The 18,464-nt window shown below is 40.6% G+C and overlaps 1 protein-coding gene across 1 annotated transcript in view; it reads left to right on the top strand.

Moving 5' to 3' along the window:
• CMTM8 (CKLF like MARVEL transmembrane domain containing 8) overlaps window positions 1-18,464 on the top strand; it is a 130,894-nt gene that overhangs the window by 5,855 nt on the left and 106,575 nt on the right. The gene's annotated exons all lie outside the window — the stretch shown is intronic.

The raw sequence follows: 18,464 nt of genomic DNA, 5'->3' as shown, positions 1-18,464 counted from the left end.
TAATTCGAATTTTCTCTTTCCATTTTCTCAGTTCTTTTTAAAACTCCTTTTATACTTTTTTCTTTGCATATATTTTCTCACGATTTTTTTCTAACTGATCTGTGATCTGCTGTTTGCTTTTACTATGCCGTGAACATTTTTTAGGGTCTTGGATCTTTTGAATTATTACCATTTTCTGTCTTAAAGAAGTACCATACCTGGTTTCCCCAGTTTTCTATTTTAAAACCAATGTGTTTCTAGGGTTTACTAGCATAACCAGTGCCGTAGCATATCTTTTTTCTTTGTCTGTCTTTCCTCATTTGTCCAGTGCTTTTCTTGAGGAAAAGTTCCTTGAGGTAGAATTGTTGGGCTAAAGGGTATATAAATCTAAGGGTTTTGTGACATAGTCTGAAGTTATCTTCCCCAGAGTTCTACTGGTTGAAGCTGTCATCAGTAATATGAGCCTTTTAAACTAAAAATACTTTTAAAAAATTCCAAATGTTAAGGATCACCTTAAATAATGTACTGTGTTTTATTGATTATAATGGGTACTTTTTGTTAATGTTTTAATATCTGAATCAGGATACTGCTTATAATTGATGGTTTCTTGGATGTCATGAAATATGGACCCATTGATTCTTTATCTGGGGATACAGGAGTGTGTCTGTTTCAAACCTTTGCAGTCCCATTCCTGAGACTAAGATATACCTACCCCCAGAAAAATGCTACTTTCTGCCTTGTGAAAACAAAATACTGAGACAAAGAATTACTAAGAACCTGATTTCCTGCCTGAACCTGGGGAAATGAAATTATGCAGAGAACAAAACAGTGTTTTTTCAAATCACTTGTCAAAATCGCTTGCTCTGGCTTTGGGGGTGAGTGGTAGTAGCTGTACCTATTAAAACACTCAAGGCTGTGCCAATGTAACATCATGTGGAAACCAAATCATGGTAGTTTCCTTCCTTTTAAAGTTTTATAACAAGCTAGAAGCAATCCAGTACTTGACCTGTGAATTGTAGGATGCTGTGATCTCATAACTATTACAAGTACTTGAAGAATGAAAGTGATTTGTAAGAATCTGAGTAAATTGTGCCCTTCCTGTTATTGATGACTTCAAAATGAATTATAGTATCCATGTAATAATGTTAGGTCACCTTTTTAGTTATTTACTGTCTTGAGCAAACTTAGTTGGGGAAGGATAAATAGGGTTTACTGAGAGTTGGAATTTTAATTATTCTATTGTCCTGTTGAGTTCCTTTAAAAAATAGTGAACATAGTTTCCATTTCATAAAAGCAATACCCGACATTTGTAGAAAAAACTTGTATTTATTATTATTATTATTTTGAGGTAGAGTCTTGTTCTGTCCCCCAGGCTGGAGTGCAGTGACATGATTTTAGCTCACTGCAACCTTAGCTGACTGCAACCTCTGACTCTCAGGTTCAAGCGATGCTCTTGCCTCAGCCTCCTGAGTAACTGGGTTTACAGGTACACAGGCCACCATGCCCGGCCAATTTTTGTATTTGTAGTAGAGACAGGGTTTCACCAAGTTAGCTAGGCTGGCCTCGAACTCCTGGCCTCAAGTGATCCACCCACCTTGGCCTCACAGTTGTTCCAGAATTTAAGTTATATATTATCTGTAATTGTTTTTTAAAGCATAGTCTCTTGTCAACTACTCTTTTTGTTTCCTGCTGTGACCATCTGTGCTGGATACCTTCCATTTGTCCTTCACATTCCCTCTCCACCCTGCTCCTGCATGGACTTATTAAGGGCGCCCCTGCCCTCTGATGTCCCACTGGCCGCATCTACTGGTGTCATCAGCATGAGGCTATCGGGTGAGAGGAGAGCAGGTTCTGGACATTCATTCCCCAGGGTTCCTCCCTGCTGGGTCTCTGTTGGTTGTCTGCGTCCCTCCACAGAAGACAGGCTACCTAGCAGCTCTCGGCACACTGCTCTTTTCCCTGACTTTGATAACTATTCGCTCACCCCTGCTTCTGATTGCCAAGTACTGCCCTATAGCTTGTGGTTTTCCTGTACCGTGCTGTATGAACAACACCCTTATTAAACCCTACTCAGATTACCCAATCTGAATGTGCCTGCTTTCCTGCTGAGACCTGATATATTACCTGTTTTCATCAATGATTAATTTCCCATGGCATTCATAGTGGCCACATAATATTCCATAAATATCCAGGCTCCTACTGTTCAACGTATGTTTATTTCCTCCTTTTACCAGTTCCATAACATCTTTTAAGCTAAATCTTTCTGGATGTTCTTTACTGTTTTCTGAGATGATTACTTAGAATTGATAATAGGGTGTATGAATCTTCTTTAAAGATAAGCTTATTGGCTGGGCATGGTGGCTCACGCCTGTAATCCCAGCACTTTGGGAGGCTGAGGCGGGAGGATCACCTAAGGTCAGGAGTTCAAGACTAGCCTGGCCAACATAGCAAAACCTCATCTGTACTAAAAATACAAAAATCAGCCGGGCGTAGTGGCAGGCACCTGTAATCCCAGCTACTCTGGAGACTGAGGCAGGAGAATTGCTTGAACCTGGGAGGCAGAGGTTGCAGTGAGCCGAGATCGCACCACTGCACTCCAGCCTGCGTGACAGAGTAAGACTATGTCCCAAAAAGTAAAAATAAAAAAAGATAAGTTTGTTAAGATATACAGTAAATCCACATTGTTTAGTGTAGGGTTCTATGAGTTTTGGCATTTGTGTTTTTGAAAAATAGCTTTATTGAGATATAATTACGTATAAAATTGACCTTTTTAAAGTCTACAACTCAAGGGTTTTTAGGATATTCACAGAGTTGTATAATTATCACCACTGTCTTATTTTAGAATTTTTTTCCCCTGAGATGGAGTCTCACGCTTCCGCCCAGGCTGGAGGGCGGTGGCACAATCTCAGCTCACTGCAACTTCCGCCTCCCAGGTTCAAGCAGTTCACCTGCATCAGTGTCCTGAGTAGCTGGGATTACAGGCGTGCGCCACCACACCTGGCTAATTTTTTCTTTTTTCTGAATTTTTAGTAGAGATGGAGTTTCACCATGTTAGCCAGGCTGGTCTCAAACTCCTGACCTCAAGTGATCCACCCACCTCGACCTCCCAAAGTGCTGAGATTACAGGCGCGCACCACCATGCCCAGCTAATTTTTGTATTTTTAGTAGAGATGAGGTTTCACCATGTTGGCCAGACTGGTTTCAAACTCCTGGCCTCAAGTGATCCACCCATCTAGGCCTCCCTGAGATGAGATTATAGGTGTGAGCCACCAGACCCAGCTGAGTGTTTTCTCTTTTAAAAATTTTTTAAAATGTCTTCCTACTGTCACTACCCTTATTCAAAGAACGTTTTCATCCCTCAGAAACAACATCATCCCTATTAGCAGTCACTCCCCATTCCTCCCTTCCCTCAACCTTTGGTAACAACCAAGTTACTTTCTATCTTTATGGATTTGCCTATTCTGGACATTTCACATAAATGGAATCCTATGTGGCCCTTTTGGTCTGACTTCATTCACTTAGCATCATATTTTTAAGGGTCATCCCTGTTGTAGTATGTATCAGTACTTCATTATTTTTAAATTGTCAAATATTTCACTGATGTATACATTATTTTGTTTACTCATCAGTTGATGGAGTTATAATAGGTACTTCGTGTTCATGTTTTAATATCTGAATCAGGGTGCAGCTTATAATGGATGCCAAATTCATATACTGCTAAAACAAACAAAAACCTGGCAGCTGGGATTTCAGTCTGGATTCTGTTGAATCTATAGATCAATTTGGTGAGTACTGCCATCATAACAAAATGAAGTCTTAAAACCTATGAACATGGGATGTTCATATTGCCTATTACGAATAATGCTGCTGTGAACTTTCATGTACAAGCTTTCTTTTTTTTTTTTTTGACACACAGTCTCACTTTGTTGCCCAGGCTGGGGTGCAGTAGCGTGATCTCGGCTCACTGCAACCTCTGCCTCCCCAGTTTAAGCGATTCTTCTGCCTCAGCCTCCTGAGTAGCTGGGATTACAGGCACCCGCCACCACTCCTGGCTAATTTTTGTGTTTTTTTAGTAGAGACTGGGTTTCACCACGTTGGCCAGGCTGATCTCAAACTTCTGACTTCAGGTGATCCACCTGCCTCGGCCTCCCAAAGTGCTGGGATTACAGGCATGAGCCACCACACCTGGCCAAAGTTGTTTTTTTTTTTTAATTAAAAGGTTTTTTTTTAGAGACATGATCTCACTCTGTTGCCAGCCTGTAGTGCAGTGGCATCATCATAACTCATTGTAACCGCAAACTCCTGGGCTTAAGCAATTCTTCCCGCTCAGCCTCCAAGTAGCTAGGACTACAGGTGTGGGCCACTATGCCTGGCTAATTGTTTAATTTTTTGTAGAGACACGGTCTTGAACTCCTGGCCTAAACGGATCCTCCCACCTTGGCCTCTCACAGTACTGGATTACAGTCATGGCCCACTCTGCCCAGCCCTTGTACGAGCTTTTATGTGTACATGTGTTTTCAGTCCTCTTGAGCATTTAGCAAGGAATGGAGTTACTGGGTAATGAGGAATCTTTTTTTTTTTTTTTTTTGAGACGGAGTCTCACTCTTTCACCCAGTCTGCACTGCAGGCCTGGCCTCCCAAAGGTAATGTGGAATCTTTATGTTTAATATTGAAGTGGCTCAGTGTGGTGGCTCACGCTTGTAATCCCACCACTTTGGGAGGTCAAGGCAGGCAGATCGCTTGAGCCCAGGAGTTCAAGACCAGCCTAGGCAACATGGCGAAACCCCATTTCTACAAAAAATAGAAAAAATTAGCTGGGCATGGTGGTGTGTGCCTGTAGTCCCAGCTACTCGGGAGGCTGAAGTGGGAGGATCACTTGAGCCAGGGAAGTTGAAGCTGCAGGGACCTGAGATTGTGCCACTGCACTCCAGCCTGGATGACAGAGTAAGATCCTACCTCAAAAAAAAAAAAAAAAAAAATTGAAGCACTGCTAGACTGTTTCCAAAGGTACTCTACTGCTTTACAATCCCTGCTGCCACATGAGAGTTCTAATTCTTCACATCCTCGTCAAGACTTATTTTCTGGCCATCCTAGTGAATGTAAGATCGTATCTCATTGTGGTTTTGGTTTGCATTTTCATCATGACTAATGACACTGAGCAATCTTCATGGGCTTAGTGGTCATTTGTATATTTTCTTCAGAGAGCTGACTATTCAAATCCTTTGCCCATTTTAAAAATGGGTTAATTTGTCTTTTATTGTTGAGTTGTACAAGTTCTTTACACATTCTGGGATAAATCCCTTATCAGATATATGATTTGAAAGTATTTTTCTCCCGTTCTGTCTGTTATCTTTTCACTTTTCTTGACAATGTCCTTAGAAGTAAAAAGGTTCACAATTTTGAAAAAGTCCAATTTTTATAGTTTTTCTTTTGTCATTTGTGTTTTTGATGTCATATCTGAGAAGGCTTTGACTAATCCAAGGTCACAAAGATATACTCTCTATTTTCTTCTAAAAGTTGTAGGTCTTATATTTAGGTCTACGATTCATTTTGAGTTCATTTTTGTATATGATGTGAGGGAAGGGTTTAACCTCAATCTTTCACATATGGGTATCAATTGTCCCAGCACCATTTATTAAAAGACTGTTTTTCTCCCATTGAATTATCTTGGCACTCTTGTTGAAAATCAAATAATCATAAATATAATGGTTTATTTCTAGATCCTCAGTTATATTTGATTGATGCACATCTCTACTCTTATGCCAGTACCATGCTGTATTGACTACTGTAACTTTGTAGTAAGTTTTGAAATTCAAAATGCGAGTCCTCCAACTTGGTTCTTTTTCAAAGTTGTTTTGGCTATTCTGGGCCCCTTGCATTTCCAAATGAATTTTAGGATCAGCTTGTCATATAGTACCAAAACAAACTGCCAGAAACCTGGCAGCTGGGATTTCAGTCTGGATTCTGTTGAATCTATAGATCAATTTGGTGAGTACTGCCATCATAACAAAATCAAATCTTATAATTTATGAATATGGGATGTCTTTATATCTATTTAGGTCTTCTCTAATTTCTTTCAACAATGTTTTGTAGTTTTCAGTATACATGTCTTGCCCTTCTTTTGTTAAATTTATTTCTAAGTATTTTATTCTTTTTGATGCTATTACAATTGGCAGTATTTTCTTAAGTTCATGTTTGGATTGTTCAGTGCCAGATTATAGAACTCCAATCGAGTTATTTTTTATTTGTTTCTTTTATTTTATATAAAAAATTTATACAAAAAAAAATTATATGGTTTCACCATGTTGCCCAGGCTGGTCTCGAACCCCTGAGCTCAAATGATCCACCTGTCTCAGCCTCCCAAATTGCTGGGATTACAGCCATCAGCCACCATGCCCAGCCTCCAAATGAGTTCTATATCCTTTCTCTTGTATTCTATAACTTTGTTGACCCAACTTACTAGTTCTAATAATTATTTTGTGGTTCAACATATGTTTTTAAGGCTTTTGGTGTTGCTGCCAAGTTATACAAAAAAGTTCATACCAGTTTGCATCCTAATGTTGTTTCAGCATATAACAAGATTTGTTTCTGCAAATACTCAAGTTTTCTTTTGATATTTGCCAACTTGTTTGGGGTAGGAGATATTTGGAATAACAAAAACCAATTTGGCATAGGCATCAACTGGTCAGAGAGAACACCAGCTATAAATAATATTCAGGGGAGGCTGAACAAGTGAAAAAGAGCAAATTGTTTTTATTTGCATTTCTGTGATCATTAAAGTTGAACATTTTAAATATGCTTATTAGACATCTATTTTTAATAATTAATTCATTTTTTTTGAGACAGGGTCTCACTCTATTGCCCAGGCTAGAGTGCAGTGGTGTGATCATTGCTTACTGCAGCCTCAACCTCCTGGGCTCAGGTGATCCTCCCACCTCAGCCTCCCAAGCAACTGGGACTACAGGCACATGCCACCACACCCCGCTAATTTTTTGTACTTTTGGTGGAGACAGGGTTTTGCCATGTTGCCCAGATTGGTCTTGAACTCCTGGGCTCAAGCAGTCCACCTGCCTCAGCCTCCCAAAATGCTAGGATTACATGCCTAAGTCACCATGCCCAGCCACATCTGTTACTTTTTATTATTATTCATGCCACTTTTTTTTGTCAGAAATTCTAATTTGTATGAAATCTAAGCTGTTATCTTCCTTTAGCCTTCTGGGCATTACTTAGCTAAACAGGGCTTCCCCAGCCCCAAGGTTATACAAATATTTGAAGAAAATATAGGGGAATTTTTTTTTTAATATTTAATTTTTTGGTTGGGTGTGGCGGCTCACACCTGTAATCCTAGCATTTTGGGAGGCTGAGGCAGGCAGATGACTTGAGCTCAGGAGTTCGAGGCTAGTCTGGGCAACATGATGAAACCCCGTCTCTACAAAAAACACAAAAATTAGCTGGGCATGGTGGCATGTGCCTGTAGTCCCAGCTACTTGGGAGGCTGAGGTGGGAGGATGGCTTGAGCCCAGGAGGTGGAGGTTGCAGTGAGCCATGATCATGCTGCCACTGCACTCCAGCCTGGGCAACAGAGAGCCAGACCCTGTCTCAGAAAAAATAAAAAAAAATTTACCGTCTTAAATTTTAAGAAGTCTTTTTGTGTGTATAAGAATTTTACTTCTTTACCCAAGTGGATATCCAGTTGCATCACTATTAATCATATTTTATTTCCTTATATGCAGAACTATTTCTTAACCTATTTTGTTCTATTCCTGTGTGAATTCCCAGGCCCTTTTAATTATTATAGTGTTATCATGTATGTTAATATTCAACAGGGTAAGCCATACAAAATTTTCAATTTCTTTGCTATCACTGTATACTTATACTAACATTCAAGGTGATTTTTAGAATCAATGTTTCTTAAATTCCATTTCAACTTGGATTGTGATTTCATTATATTTATAAACTAATTTGAGGAGTTGACTTTCTGATACCAAATCTTACCATCTGGGAATGTTGTATCTCTTCATTTATTCAGGTTATTTTATGTTCTTAAACTGCTGAGTTTTTTCCAGATGAATCTTAGGCATTTCTTACTCAGTTTTAAGTATTTTCAATTTTTGATAAATGGGATTTGTCAAAAATGAATTGGATTTCACTCATTTCTGATTATTTGTGATTTATAAGAAAGCTGTTAATTTTTAAATTTTGGTCTTGTGTATAGCTATCTCGAGTTATTCTCATGCTTTTTGAATATGGGTGGTTTTCATTTTCTTTTTATACTTTTTTTCCATTATTGCATAAGCTAAGATTGCCAGTATAATGTCAAATAATTGGGATGATGTAGATATCCTTGGCTTGCTCATAACTTTAATTGGATATTTCCAGTATTATGATAGTACGATTAACTGTAGGGTCTGTTATCCTTTATTGAGTTAAGGAAGGGAAGTTAACTGTGTACCCTTTTTAATTAGGAATGATTTGAGCAGTATGAATGGGAATGGACCTGGGAGATAGGATTGATTTGGTGGGGAAGTGCTTTTTATTGAGGTGATCATTTGAGGTTTGTTTACTTCAATTGGCTAATATAGTGAATTGTATTAGGAAACCTAATGTTGAATTATTCTTGTACTCTTTGGATAACCTCTACTTAGTTGCATTATTTTAATAAACTATTGAATTTAAATGTTTTTTACTCTTGGATTTGATTTATTAATATCGCATCTAGGGATATCGTGGCTATGTGCACATGTAAAATCAGCCTTAGTTTCCTTTGCTATATTCCATTTTGTCTGATTCTAATCCTGTCAGACCAGCTCTTTTTGTAGCATTTATTTATTTTCTTGTCCCTTTATCTTTTTTTTGGAGACAAAGTCTCACTCTGTCGCCCAGGCTGGAGTGCCATTGGCGCGATCTTGGCCCACTGCAACCTTTGCCTCTAAGGTTCAAGTGATTCTCCTGCCTCAGCCTCCCTAGTAGCTGGGATTACAGTCGTCCACCATCACGCCCGGCTAATTATTTTTGTATTTTTATTTTAGTAGAGACAGGGTTTCACTATGCTAGCCAGGCTGGTCTCAAACTCCTGAGCACAGGTCATCCACCTGCCTCAGCCTCCCAAAGTGCTGGGATTACAGGCGTGAACTACCATGCCCAGCCTCTTCATCTTTTTAAACTAATCGTGGTAGTTTATTTTCACCATGCATTTCTCCAATTTCTTTTTCAAGAGACCAGGTTTTGCTATATTGCCCAAGCTGGAGTTCAGTGGCTGTTCACAGGTGAGATCATAGTACACTTCAGCTTTGAACTAATGACCTCAGACAGTCCTCCCACCTCAGCCTCCCAAGTAGCTGGGACTGCAGGTGAGCACTAATGTGCCCAGCTTGTCCCTTTATGTTTTTATTTTTTTCAGGGGGGAGGATGGAGTTTCACGCTTGTTGCCCAGGCTGGAGTGCAATGGCACGATCTCAGCTCACTGCAACCTCTGCCTCCCAGGTTCAAATGATTCTCCTGCCTCAGCCTCCCAAGTAGCTGGGATCACAGGCACATACCATCACGCCCAGCTAATTTTTGTATTTTTAGTAGAAATGGTGTTTTACCATGTTGGCCAGGCTGGTCTCGAACTCCTGACCTCAGGTAATCCACCCGCCTCGGTCTCCCAAAATGCTGGGATTACAGGCATGAGCCCCTGCACCCGGCCTTGTCCCTTTATTTTTTAAATGAGTGGGATTTGTATAACATAAAATTAACCAGTTTAAAATGAACAATTGAGTGGCATTTACTACATTTACAATGTTGTACAATTTCCACTTCTATCTAACTCCAAAACACTTCATGTTCTCCAAAAGGAGACACTTCTTTTATTTTATACCTTTCCTTGTCATCTTGTTATAAGTACATCTTCTATATGTATCATATAGTTAGATTTTATTTGTATACCCAGTCTGAGAACTTCCAGTATGGGAATTTAACACATTTATATTTATTGTGATTATTTAGAATTCTTAGTTTTCCTTATTTTTTCCTCTAGTGATTGAAAGTTATAAATTCTATTTAGTTTGGAGTTACTTTAAAATTTTTACCCCAGATTTTAAGCTAATATTTTTCTAAATATCCAGATAATTAATCAAGATATATAATTATATGATTCCATTCAAAGGACAACACTTTCCTCCTTACCTATTCCTGGCCACGTACTTTGTGTCAGCCAACTTTCTCTGGATTTAAAAAAAAAAATGACAGCTTTATTGAGATATAATTTACATACTGTAAAGTTCACCCATTCAAAGTATACAACTAAGTGGCTTTTAGAATATTCATAGCATTGTACAATCATCACTACAACTACTTTTAGAACATTTTCATTACCCTAAAAAGAAAACCCATACCCACTAACATGTATTCTCCATTTCTTCCCAAATCCTCCCTCCACCAGCTGTAGTCAGCTACTAATCTACTGTCTGTCTCTATAAAGTTGCCTATTTTGGACATTTCCTATAAAGGGAGTCCTATAATATGTGGTCTTCTTTGACATATTTTTGTGGCTTCTTTCACTTAGCATAGTATTTTCAAGATTTATCCATGTTGTGGCATGTATCAGTATTTCATTTCTTTTTTTTTAACCAGCTAATAGTCCATTGTGTAGAAGTACCACGTTTTATTCATCTGTTCATGGACATCTGGTTGTTTCTGCCTTTTAACTATTATTAATAATGCTGTTAAGAATATTTATGTAGAAGGTTTTGTGTGGATATATATTTTTATTTCTCTTGAATATATTTCATGCTGTTAAGAGTGGAATTGCTATCATCATATGGTAACTCTCCATTTAACTTTTTGAGGAACCGCCAGACTATTTTTCAAAGTGTGTGTGCCATTTTACAATCCATGTACGACTTTTTAAAAAATGATTTCTTAGGAATCATTGCTTGGCAGTCATCTTAAGATTCCCACCCATATTACTGAACAGCTATTTAGACTTAACCACAAATTTAAATTTGTTCACACTATTACTTTTCATGTTATTTTTTGTGTCATGTACTTTCTTGATTTTTCATTTTGCTGGAGGTACCTTTTTGATGAATTCTTTTAGAAAGGGTTTGAAAGTGGTAAACTTTTTGAATCATTGCACATCCATAACATCTTTCTTTTACCTTCATACTCGAATAATAATTTGGTTAGTATAAAAGTATGGATCTCAAAATTTCTTTTCATTAATTTTTACTCAGTTACTTTTTGGAGGGGTGAGGACAGGATCTCACCCTGCCACCCAGGATGGAATGCAGTGACATGATCTTGGCTTACTGCAGCCTCAACATCCCCAGGCTCACGTGATCCTCCCACTTCAGCCTCCCGAGTAGCTGGGACTACAGGCACTTGCCACCATTCCCAGCTAATTTTTTGTATTTTTTGTAGAGACAGGATTTCGCCACGTTGCGCAGTCTGGTCTCAAACTCCTGGGCTCAAGTGATAACGCCTGTGTTGGCCTCCCGAAGTGCTGGGATTACAGGTATGAGCCACCATGCCCAGCCAAGAAAATTTTTTTAAATTAATTCTTTGAGGATATTGTTCCATTGTCTTCTAACATCCAGTGTTTTTTATTTTTTGGTTTGTTTTGTTGTTATTAAGGTGTCACTCTGTCACCTAGGCTGGAATGCTGTGGCTCAGACATGGCTGACTGCAGCCTCAGCCTCCTGTGTAGGTGGGACCACAGGTGTGCACCACCACGCCTGGATAATTTTTTTTATTTTTTGTAGAGATAGGAGTCTCACTTTGTTGCCCAGGCAGGTCTCCAATTCCTGGGCTCAAGCAAGCCTTCTGCCTCGGCTTCCCAGAGTGCTGGGATTACAGATGTGAGTCACTGTACCTGGCTGCATTCAGTGTTGTTAATAAGAGACTTGATGGTCTGGTAGTATCTAAACAGGCCTGTTAGGCTCAGTACCTCCCAGACTTTGTCCATTCATGAATGTGCATTCCCACAGACTTCGTTGCAGCAGAGTCTTGCGTGAATGATGTCTTGCACTACTACCCATGCAAATGTAGCACTGGTGGTGTAGCAATAAATTGTAGGTGAAATGGGAGTGTTATATACAGGAGAAATGGCTTATGAAAGGCAGTTTTGTAACCATGTAAGATAATTATAGGGAAGTTTCTTCAGGTTGATGTGGTTTGGAATAAAAGATTGTTAAGGCCTTCCTTGGAGTTTCCCAAGTCCTGGTGGGATCTCTCCCTGCCCTCACTCTAATCTGGGAGGACTTAGGGAGACAAAGGTCCTTCTCTCAGGACAGCTCTAACCTGATATTTCCTGGTGTTCCCTGCTGAGAACATATTCCTTGCATCTATTGCACTACACTGTACCTTCTATAATGTTTGTCAGAGGGCTAGCTTTCACTGGGCTTCAAATCCACTCCTCTGTGGGAATCAGGTTCTCTTTTCCTTTTAAGTAACTAAATGGTCTTTTTCTCTCCCTAGAAGCTTTTGAAATTGTTTCCCTATCTTTAGGGATCTATGGCAATATCTCCCTAGATACCACTATGTGTCTGGAAGAAGCATGATCTCGGATCACTGCAACCTCTGCTTCCTGGGTTCAAGCAATTCTATGACCCAGTAGCTGGGATTACAGGCATGGCCACTATGCCCGGCTAATTTGTGTATTGTTATTAAAGATGGGTTTTTGCCATGTTGGCCCAGCTGGTCTCAAACTCTTGACCTCAAGTGATCCACCCACCTCAGCCTCCCAAAGTGCTGGGATTACAGGAGTGAGCCACCACACCTGGCCTGGAAAAGCATTCTTTATTTGTCCTCCTTGCCACTTTTTGGGCTCTTTATAAGTACTATACAAATCTAGCTTCGGCATAGGGAGATTTCTCTTGTTTTCTGCATTGGTTCTTTGTTTTCTCCTTTAAAGGAATCTTTATTCAATCCAGGAGAGATTAAACTGTCTTCAATATCTCCTAATTTTTCTTTCACATTTCTCTTTGTACTTTGCAAAGAGTGTAATTTTCTAGAAAAATTACACTTTAAGCCCAAATTCAAATTTCCAGTTAAGTATGCTCTGCCTTTCAACCCCATCTATTGCTTTATTATGGCTTTGACAGTTTTAATTCCCAACAATTAGTCATTCTAAAATGTTTACTTTTAGTCTGATCTCTTTTTTATTGAATCACTTTAAGGATCTTGAGTGTATTTTCTTTGTTTACAAAGAGACCACTTCTGCTTGTTGAATCTGTTGCTTCTCCTGTGCTGTTTTCTTCAGTCATTTGGTGATTAATGGTTGTCCATGTTTGTAATAGTAGATGAGACGACTGGAGCCTGTTTGCTCAGCTTAAGTGAGAATCCCTGTACCTCGGCAGTGAATATAGGTTTTCATCGTGTGTTCTGCATCTGGTGGTTTTTCAGAGGAAGGGAAATATTGACAGGGCTGGGAGGGGGAAACTAGGGGTAGTGGAGCTGCATGGGCTTTCTTAAGATGTGTGCAAATAGCTTATTGAAGCATCTGGAAATCTCAAATCTTTATCCTGGGGGCTATTTCCAGAAGTCGCTGCTGGAGGGAGGGGGAAGATAATTAACTCGGTAGTTTCTAAGCCTTTAAATATACTTGTTCGCAGATTAGCCTTAACTCATTCCCTCTCCAACTTTTGTTATTGCTTCTAATCTTTGGTTTATCTGGGGGTCTGTTTGGGGGCTTGCTTTTTTCAGTAGGTGCTCTATTTTCCGCTCCAGAGCTGCAGACAAGAAACTCCCGTGCTTATCATTAGTTTGTTCTCAGGTGCCTTCCAGGAAGTTCTCACTGCTCCAGACTGCTGTTGCTGCTTTCTAGCTTTTCAGCACTACTATGTATTTCTTTAATTTGGGAGTGGGAGACGTTTCAGTGGAATTTGGGAAGGATAAAGAGGTCCTAGCTACAGAGAAGTTCAGTAGTTTTGTTATTCACTTATTGATATTTTTAACGTATATAAGGAATATTGACCCTCTTTCTGTGTTGTGAATATTTTTTCTAGCTTATCCCTTAGTTTTATTGACAGTGCTTTTTTTTTTTTTTTTTTTTTTTGCAATAGTGTTGCTCTGTCACCCAGGCTGGAGTGCAGTGGCATGATCGCAGCTCACTGCAGCCTCGACCTCCCAGGCTCAAGTGAGCCTCTCACTTTAGCCTCCTGAGTAGCTGGGACTACAGATACGTGCCACCATGCCTGGTTGATTTTTTAAATTTTTTGTGGAGATGGGGTCTCAGTTTGTTGCCCAGGCTGTTCTGAAACTCCTGGGCTCAAGCAGTACTCCTGCTTTGGCCTCACAAAGTGCCATAGTGATTTTATTTACAAAATCTAAAGTTTATCTTCAAATCTCTCAGTCTTACTATTTTCCCCACACTGGGTGTCATCCTTAGAAAGTACTGTCTCACTAACATGTCGGCAAAGCCTGAGTTCTGTCCCCTCGCTTCCCCACCCCACCGCCCCTGGACAGCGTGAGCTTCACCACTCGCTCCACCTTCTCTCCAGCTGCCGGTTCCTGGGCTCTGTCCAGGGGCCCAGCTACTGGCATCCGGCCAGTCAGCAGTGCAGCCAGCACCTATGCAGGCACCGGGGGGGGGCTCTGGTTCCCCCATCGCTGTGTCCTGCTCCACCAGCTTCCAGGGTGGCATGGGGTCCTGGGACCTGGCCGCAGGGACAGCCAGGGGTATGGCAGGAATGGGAGGCATCCAGAACGGGAAGGAGACCATGCAAAGCCTGAACAACTACCTGGCCTCCTACCTGGACAGAGTGAGGAGCCTGGAGACGGTGAACCAGCGGCTGGAGAGCAAAATCCCCTGAAGGGGCCCCAGGTCAGAGACTGGAGCCATTACTTCAAGACCATCAAAGACCTGAGGGCTCAGATCTTCTCAAATACTGTGGACAATGCCCACATTGTTCTGCAGATCGACAATGCCCATCTTGCTGCTGATGACTTTAGAATCAAGTATGAGACAGAACTGGCCATGTGCCAGCCTGTGGAGAATGACATTCATGGGCTCTGGAAGGTCATTGATGACACCAATGTCACTCGGCTGCAGCTGGAGACAGAGATAGAGGCTCTCAAGGAGGAGCTGCTCTTCAGGAAGAAGAACCACGAAGAGGAAGTAAAAGGCCTACAAGCCCAGATTGCCAGCTCTGGGTTGACCATGGAGGTAGATGCCCCCAAATCTCAGGACTGCGCCAAGATCATGGCAGACATCCGGGCCCAATATGACGAGCTGGCTCGGAAGAACTGAGAGGAGCTGGACAAGTACTGGTCTCAGCAGATTGAGGAGAGCACCACAGTGGTCACCACACAGTCCACCGAGGTTGGAGCTGCTGAGATGCCGCTCACGGAGCTGAGACGTACAGTCCAGTCCTTGGAGATTGACCTGGACTCCATGAGAAATGTGAAGGCCAGCCTGGAGAACAGCCTGAAGGAGGTGGAGGCCCGCTACACCCTGCAGATGGAGCAGCTCAACGGGATCCTGCTGCACCTGGAGTCAGAGCTAGCACTGATCCAGGCAGAGGGACAGCACCAGGCCCAGGAGTACGAGGCCCTGCTGAACATCAAGGTTAAGCTGGAGGCTGAGATCGCCACCTACCACCGCCTGTTGGAAGGTGGCGAAGGCTTCAATCTTGGTGATGCCCTGGACAGCAGCAACTCCACGCAAACCATCCAAAAGACCACCACCTGCCGGATAGTGGATGGCAAAGTGGTGTCTGAGACCAACGACACCAAAGTTCTGAGACATTAAGCCAGCAGAAGCAGGGTACCCTTTGGGGATCAGGAGGCCAATAAAAAGTTCAGAGGTCATTGGAAAAAAAAAGTATTATCTCACTAACAAAGCTAAATATAATGAACTATACATTAATATTTTACCTATATTTTTCTTGTGCTTTAAAATATTTAATATTGAAATGCATTTCAGCAGAAATATAAAGTTGGGCTCTAATTTTGTTTTCAAATGTCTACTCAGTTGTCGCAACATTTCATATTGGTAAATTCATTGTACATTCCCTTACCTGGATTGCTTTCTGTTTTTCATTTACTACTTGTACGTGCTTGGGTTCAACTGTATGCTTTCTAGTCTGTTCTACTCTTTGTTTCCATGTTTTAATACCTGTAGTTCTAGATTACATGTTAATGTCTGATAGGATAATCTAGCCCAGCTATGATTTTTTAAAAGTTTTTTTTTTCCCCTATTTTCACGTTTATATGTTTCTTCTTCAAGTTGACCTTTATAATTTTTTTCAGTCACTGCTGGTGCCACCTTTCCTTTGTTAGATTATATTGGATTTTTATATAACACATAGATTAATTTTGGGAAAATCATTTTATACTACTCTAGTTCCTAAGAGGGAAACTTTTCAGCTATTTCTTTGTCTCAGGTTATGTCTTAGTATTGATTCTTAAGCTCCTCAAGGTCTTTCCCAGTCTAAAATGCTATAAAGGTTGGATACAGTGGCTCATGCCTGTAATCCCAGCACTTTGGGAGGCCAAAGCTAGAGGATTGCTCGAGGCCAGGAGTTTGAGACCACACTGAGCAACATAGCGAGATCATGTCTCTACAAAAAATGTTAAAATGAGCCAGGTGTGGTGGTGCATGGCTGTAGTCCCAGATACTTGGGAGGCTGAGGCAGGAGGATTGCCTGGGCAACAGAGTGAGACTGTGTCCATCTCAAAAAAATAAAAAATAAAAATAAATAAAAACTAAGAAAACAAAATGCTATGAGTTTTACAATGCAAGTTAATAATACATATCTTGTTTATTGTCATAAAAATGTATGAAATGTTTACTATGTGCCAGAATCTGTGTCTAGTTAGAATATAGTGGTAAATAGCACCTTTCTATGTTTATTTAAACAAATGATCAATTATAGGAATTAAGACATGTAAAGAAAAATATGCTTAAAAAGATATTAAATTATAGTAGGAAAAACTCAAGTTTTCAAATCTGAGGTGAAATTCAAGAGGCATTTATTCCTTGTAGGCATTTGGTCCTTTATTCACCAAATAGAGAGAGTTAAATCTAAAATTTGGCAGGAAAATAGCATTTGTTTGTTTGTTTTTGCTAAGATCTATCAGTAGCGCTGTTTCTAGGAAGGTGCCCGTACTTTTCCTTAGATGAGCACTCTACCATTTAAAGGGTTTTCACGTTCATTATCTCACTTGATAATAAACCAGTCCCAGGTTGTGAGGAATCCCTCCTTTCTTTCATTTCCATTTCTAGTTGAGCCATGATTTGAGGAAACAGTTCTTAAATAACACAGGAATGAGTCAACCACACCCTTGTGGAGTTCAGCATGAAACAAATGCCATCTGATTCCTTGTCCATCCTCTGTACACACCCATGAGATTCATGGTACCAGCCTAGTAATATGTCCCTTTCATGGGAAAGTAGAGTATTCATTGTCTTAGAGTTCAACTGAAGATGACAATCTACTGTAGCTGGTTGAAGCCACAGGGATTTATTATGCATCATTAGTTGGCTTCCAAAATTTTTGGTAGAGTTGGAGGAGCAGGCTCTAGGCTGAGCTTCCAGGAGCACCTACTGGAATCATACCATGGAACTGGCCTGCCATCAGAAGGAAGGCAAGGAAGCAGGATCTACTCTCATGTCTGCTGGGTTCTGGATGTCCACTGTCCCCATTGCGAGTCATGATATCTATTACATGGCTGCCCCCTGACTTGCCTCTCAACACCATGAAGCAAGGAATGGGACTCTGGGATTTCAGTTTTCTGTGGACTGCCACAGAAAAACAAGTACCTCCTTGGCTATGTCTGCCAGCAGGAACAAAGAGGCATCCAAAGCATGTCCTTTGGGCCATGGCGTTGTCTTTTTCCTTCTAAGTCTAGAATGGGTGTGTCTGCTGAAGCTACATCATTGTGTGGAACCTGAGCTGTGGTCCAGCTTTCCAGCCTCTAGTGAGCAGTAAGGCACACTGCAAGGGGAATGTGGCAGAGGTGAGTGGATCCACATGGAGTATTTACTACATCCACTTCATTGGATTCTACCTGGGTCACTGTATTGAAGGTGGAAGGCCATCTGTGATTTGTGGTGCTTCTAAAACATTCTAAGGATTTGCCCTATTTCAGTTAAGATACACATTTGATTTCTAGCTATGTAACCTTTACAACTGACCTGATACTTCCTGAACTTCCATCTGTAATAATGAGAAAGATAATGACAATGTCACATGTTAGTAGAAGATAAAGTGAGCAAAAACACATTGAAGCTCTGTCTCAGAGGTAAATATTAGCTTATTTCTTGGGTTACTGTAGGCTTGTTTCTTCCCTTTTTTAATCAGCCAGTCTAGATATTGTAGATTAACTCCACCTAGACTGGGCTGTATTTGGAATGAGTGGTCATATCAGCTTCTAGTGAGTTTTCACACACTCAGCAATGAGCGGGAACATAGAATTTAGCCTCTCTGGTATATACTAAGGTTAGGATTAGGATCATACCTGTAACTAAACAAAGCTTAAAAGCTATATTAAAAACCACA

Source organism: Hylobates moloch, unplaced genomic scaffold, assembly GCF_009828535.3.
Source record: "Hylobates moloch isolate HMO894 unplaced genomic scaffold, HMol_V3 SCAFFOLD_8, whole genome shotgun sequence".
In the NCBI taxonomy this organism is placed as follows: domain Eukaryota; kingdom Metazoa; phylum Chordata; class Mammalia; order Primates; family Hylobatidae; genus Hylobates; species Hylobates moloch.
Note: the sequence above shows the minus strand (reverse complement) of the source record. Positions and strands in the feature narration are given on the sequence as shown.